Genomic DNA, 6,000 nt, shown 5'->3' with positions numbered 1-6,000 from the left:
CACACACACACACACACACACACACACACACACACACACACACACACATACTGCAGCAGAGGATTTGCATATATACTCTATAAAATAAAATTCTGCTTGTGTGACGAAACACTGTAAAAGAGTCCATTTATAGCTCTACACATGGCTGATCTAAGCATCGGCTACTACCACTCTACATCCCAGGAGCTATTTTTGTCTGATGAATAGTCACAGCAGCTACTGCCAGCTCGACCTCCTTTGTCCTCAATTGACACAGTTCCTGTCCAGGTTCTACATTACATTTAGCACTGACTGTAAACTACAATGTAGTTCATGTAATTTTACATGGGATATACAGTGATATCTGCTCTAATGCATGATAAAGAATTTCACTACAACTAGCTTGCAGTAGTATATGAACAAATATAGTTTGTAAGATTGACGCATACTGTGTTACATGGACATATAAACTGCTACTGTATCAGATATATGGCAATATATGTGATGCAACAACATTCTGGAAATATATCTGTGGAATGGTTATTTCTATGGGAGTTGAGGTCTAGATAAGTCCTCTGTGGCCTGCATTATGTAGAATGTTCTGTATACTCAGGGTACCCAAGTGAATGCATGTGGCAGGAAAAGATCAGTATATTAGTTTATGCAGGGTATATCAAAAAGAATCCAATATCAAAAGGCTATAGGGTTTTTTTTAGTAATGGACATAAAGACTGGCACTAAATTTTAAAATACAAGTTTGAGTATAAAGTTATAAAGTATATAAACTTACAATGTTTAGAAATGCTCAGTGCATCCCTCTCTGCATGCACGGCATATGTCCATACGATAAACAAAACCGTCTATTATTTTTGAGAGTATGTCTGGAATCACTACAGCCAGTGCTGCAGCTTTACTACCTGTACTACCTGCTGCTTTTGTTATAGCACCTACCAGCGACCACAAGAAACTAAAAAAAAAAAACAACTTCTTTCTCACATTTTGATCACTTTGGACTTTTTGATGAACCTATATATCATGACTCTGTCATGCAGTAATGAGGTTTTGTGCGACATTATACCTCCTGGGTCAATCAGCTCCCTGAAACAATTTCTCTACAATATTTTCAGTGTGTATATACGTCACACAACACGTTTGCATTGGAAAAATCTGGAATTTCATGCTTTTTCGCAATGCACTCAAAGTCTAAATGCCTTTACACTTAAGTCACAATAGTTCTGCAGTCATGTTTTCTTGAGCTGAGTGCCTAAAAACACCTTTTTCTGTGCAGGAAATGATATATCTAATCTAATCACCATACCTTGAGCATTTTTTGTTGCCTTTCTGTTGTTGTTCATTTATATTTAACAAATGATATCCAAGGAGCAAACAAAATGTTTAGTAATTTTTTTCCCCCACAAAAAAGCAAAAACTGTGCCTGATTTAAATTTTACCTAGTTTTGGCATTCCATTCATTTGAAGTTGCTTTGCCACTTCCATTGTGCCCGCTATGTTTTGATTACTCTTTGGGTGTCCCATTCACAGCACTTGCATTTGCATGTTTGCAGAAACCACTTAATTGTAACAAAACTACAACTTGAATTTCATTTTGTGAAGCCAAATCTCTCAAGTAACATGGACGGTGAGCGAATACCTCCTCTTCAGTATGCTGTGAGCGAGCACAACATGGCATGATGGCATAATGGAAGTGGCTGGTTGGACCAAATGTTCTGTTATGTCCCGAGGTGACTTGAGGAATTCTGCATTGGCAGTCTGACCCTTGGGAATGAATTAATGGTGGAAAACCTCATGAATGGGCAAAAAAATGGAAGATGCCCTGATGTGCCTTCTTCTGGTTTGGATACTGTGGGGGAGTTTTCCACAAAAAACAAGCACTGTATGGTGCTTTAGTAAAGCTGAAGACATAGCTCTTATTACCAGTAGTGAACCCAGAATTTGAAGCGAATGATGCACATTGATATTTCCTTGCATGTTTTTCCTGCAGTGGAAATTTGGAAGCTAGACCAGCCCAAAAATCTCTTTGCCACATTAATGCTAACGATAATATCTTCAACAGCTGAACACAATAGCACCAGTCCAAACAGGTGAGGTAAGCTAATCTACTTGTAAATATAATTATAATCAAAGATCAATTAGCACAAATTCTAAAAACAACAACAAAAATTATTTCCTATCTTGCCTCATCAGTTATATTTCCTCTTCTCTTGTTGAAGAGTAAAAAGCGGGTTTTTTTTTTTATCATCTTTGATTTATTTTCAAGCCGACACATTAGAGTCAGTTCAATATTGCCTGCCACAACAGCTATGTACTCACATTCTTCTCTGGATGAAACTGGGAAACAACGTCAAAAATAGTATAGGTCATATTCTTTGTGGAAACCAGATAAAGAAAGGAATTCTTTAGACATTACTTTTCCTCTTAAGGAAATTATGACACTGACACTCCTACACCTAACAAGTAAACTGTCTGAACATATCACTCACGTCCAAATGAAAACTTAAAAAACCCACAATTTTCTGTTACATCTAACAATGCACTGAGAGTCACAAAGCAATCCGATATAACTTTAACAATTTAACTAGTTAACTGCATATGTTTTTTTAAATAACAAAATGCATGAAAATGGACTACTGCATTAAAATGATAGCACTTTAATGTCCATTAAGGTATTGTAAAGTAAATATAAAGTTCATTTAAGTTCTTTTACAATTAAATTTTGTTACACTTGATTTTTGCAAATTTCGAAAAGCTATGAATCTTTGATGTGGTCAGAAATAGTCTATAAATGCCTATGTTTTAAACCCTAAATATGCTTTTGGTCAGCATTTTAGGGCTTTAAGAAGAAGAAAACAGAAAACACTCAGCGAAACAGTTGAGATAGCTACACGCGATAAACTGTTATCGATAAAAATGTGAGAATGCTGGGCTGCATCTGCCAGAAATGCAATAAGGAGAGATGAATAACACTCTGGGATTGGTTACTTTCAAACCTCCCACCTCTGAGTACATGGGTATTTCACCATCCCAAGCCACGTTTTCTTCTACAGTTGCTTTGTTCCCTCTACAGTACTAAAGCATGTATGTAGTTCTATATGTTATATAAAAATTTACTAAATTCTAAATTTCCAGTCTGTGCAATACTGCCGCTTAGTGAAAGTCACTGGCCATAAACATGCATAATGTGTCCTTTAGCACTGATCGTGTGAAACATGTTGCAAAAATAGTGAGGATGGTCTCACTCCTAGCTTGTCGCAATTGAATTCAAACCACACCTGACCGAGCAGTTTTATTGTCCAAATCTATACACCTATTGAAAGCAAATAACAAGTGAAACAGTTAAATTTATTCCATTTTGTAACAGCTGTGTAACAATTTTTCAGTTTCAAATTACAAATAACTATCCACATAATGTTTACATTTCACAAATTTACACTGACCTGCCTGTAAGCATTATTAATGATCTTTTTAACAGTTAAAAAAACTGTCATTGCTTTACAAAGTAATAGTTTCAGACAAACACACATTTTTCAGTGTTAGCTAATATCACACAAAGCAACCTGAACTTAACCTTTTTCAACAAAGCTTCTGTGCTTACTGTTATAAATAGCTACCGAACAGCAGGTAGCTGTTAGTGATGCATTAAAATAAAATGCACTGCAGTAGCAGCTTCTCTAGAATGAATAAAAGAGGAACCGGATTATAACCATTAATAGAAAACCACCACTAATGAACAGAAGCACACAAAAAAATCAACACTAAATCCAATGACACAGAAACAGACAAATTCCTGAGGGAAAGTTAAGTGTATGAAGAAGGAAAATGGGGATGAAAAACAAACAAAAGTGAGATTTAAAAGATTTGAATTAGGACTATTGTAGAGTTTCATAGCTCAATATCTGCACGGTAAAGTCAAGATCTTGGAGAGGAATCCCAGAGCTTACACCCAAACACTTTTGGCTTAATCTGTAGAAAATTCCTGGCACCTCTAAAGCTGCTAGATTTCCTTTTAATGACTTATGCAGCTTAAATGTAAAAAAAACAACCATTCCCACCTTTATTGGGTGAATTCAGCAAATAAGCATTGTTCTCAAAATGCTGCATCGTTTCAGGAGTTTAAAAATTACAAGGAAACACATAATTCACACATAATTCATGTGACCGAGGACCTGTCCTGGGGCAACCATATCACCTCAGTTGTACGGAAGGCCCAACAGCGCCTCTACTACCTGAGGAGACTGTGGAGCGCACACATTCCCAGATCTCTGATGTTGAACTTCTACAACTGTGCCAACAGCAGCGTTCTGACGTATGGATTTCTAGTGTGGTTCCCCAGCTGCACCAAGGCCGATCAGCAAGCACTCCAGCGGGTGGTGAAAGAAGCTGGCAGAATTATTGGAACAAGTCTGCCAGACCCATATGGAAAAGATATATATAAATCTTATAAAGTTTGTATCTGTCTTGTGTGAAACTTGTATGAAAAGCATACAAGAGTGAAAACAGATATAAGATCCCTTGAAAAATTATATAATGAAACTTGTATGTTTTGGATACTTACTAAAACAATGTATGAAAGTAATGCGAAAGTGGCCACTTTCATGAGTAAATCATATAAGCCTTATATGATTTACTCATGAAAGCGGCCACTTTCATGAGTAATCTCATATAAGTTTTTACTATTTCTTTTCTGTATGGGGAGATCAGTAATATCTTCCCCACTCGCTGTCTGAGGAGGGTGCACAGTATCCTGCGGGACCAACATCACCCTGCGCGCCACCTTTTCCATCTGCTGCCCTCAGGGAGAAGGTACAGGTCTATACAGGCCAGAACATCCAGACTGGCCAACAGCCTGTATCCACAGGCTGTGAGGCTCCTGAACTCTCTGCCCCCCTCTCACGGACAATAACCATATCCAACTTCTTAATAGCAATGAACTGGTCTGCATTGGTGCATCATATCTTTATTCTCTTCCCCCTCCTGCCCCCCCCCCCCCTCTTTCTTAAATAGATAACTATCATATCTGATATCATATCTCACAGTACAATAATATTGAATGGGTTGCATTGTTGTATTTTGTCATGTTTCTCAGGTCTTTGTCTGAATTTCTACGAACATTATTGCTAAGGATTGTCTTATTGCATTGGAGTCACACTGGGTTAAATATGTACACTTGGGTTTTAAGGGGTATTTATTATTTTCTTCTTTTTTTTGGGTTGTATGGAAGCCCCAAACGCAATTTCATTGTTCTTGACAATGACAATAAATAAATAAATACTAAATAACCTTGAGTTATTTAGAAACACAAAAAAAATAAAAATAAAAGAAAGAGCAAAAGAGTACTGAGTTTCCAGTAACTGTAATTCAATGCAATTCAGTTCAGGTCATTTTTATTATTTGCAGATCACGAAGAATAAGATAATCTGTAAAAGAATTTGTGCAGTAAAATAAGAAAACGTGCTTTATTAACCCTGTTTATGTTAACGACTGCAAGTACACTGGTAAAAGATCATTTCAACCCCTTAGTACTGAATTTTTCTCAATCAACACAAAACATTAAGACATGCGCTGCAATGTCTGCAATGCAGCTAAGATTTAATGAGGTTCAATAAAACTAAACATTTTTTAAATTAATTTTAGATTGGAATAGACATTTTTAAGATTTTTCTAATGGAAAATGGGGGTCAAACATGAGGACTTTGAGATGAGGTTTTCGGCAGCTTTTAACAATCTGCTATTAAAGACCTTCACAGTTTGGGATTTAGCAACAAAGATCAAACAGTTTGAGCAGAGAGCACAGCTAAGTGTGGTCAGTAGGAGATGGATATATGGATTTTGATGTTGGTATTTTAATAGAGCCCACTGGGAATATGTATAAACATAACAAAACAGGTTGCAAAATATCAAAATACAACCTAAAAATAGGGCAGAAAGAGCAATATTAAGCCATGCAAACACATTTCTGTGCTCCACCCATTGTGGCAAAGGATACATGTACAGCTATTGTAA

The 6,000-nt window shown here is 36.6% G+C and overlaps 1 protein-coding gene across 1 annotated transcript in view; it reads left to right on the top strand.

Moving 5' to 3' along the window:
- The window catches only part of LOC146583931 (cell surface A33 antigen-like), a 28,135-nt gene that overhangs the window by 1,997 nt on the left and 20,138 nt on the right, over positions 1–6,000 (top strand). The window lies entirely within an intron of this gene.

The sequence above is a fragment of the Mchenga conophoros genome, linkage group LG1 (assembly GCF_057382185.1).
Source record: "Mchenga conophoros isolate Kocher_MC1m ecotype Shallow Benthic linkage group LG1, M_conophoros_male_GT1.1, whole genome shotgun sequence".
NCBI lineage: Eukaryota > Metazoa > Chordata > Actinopteri > Cichliformes > Cichlidae > Mchenga > Mchenga conophoros.
Note: the sequence above shows the minus strand (reverse complement) of the source record. Positions and strands in the feature narration are given on the sequence as shown.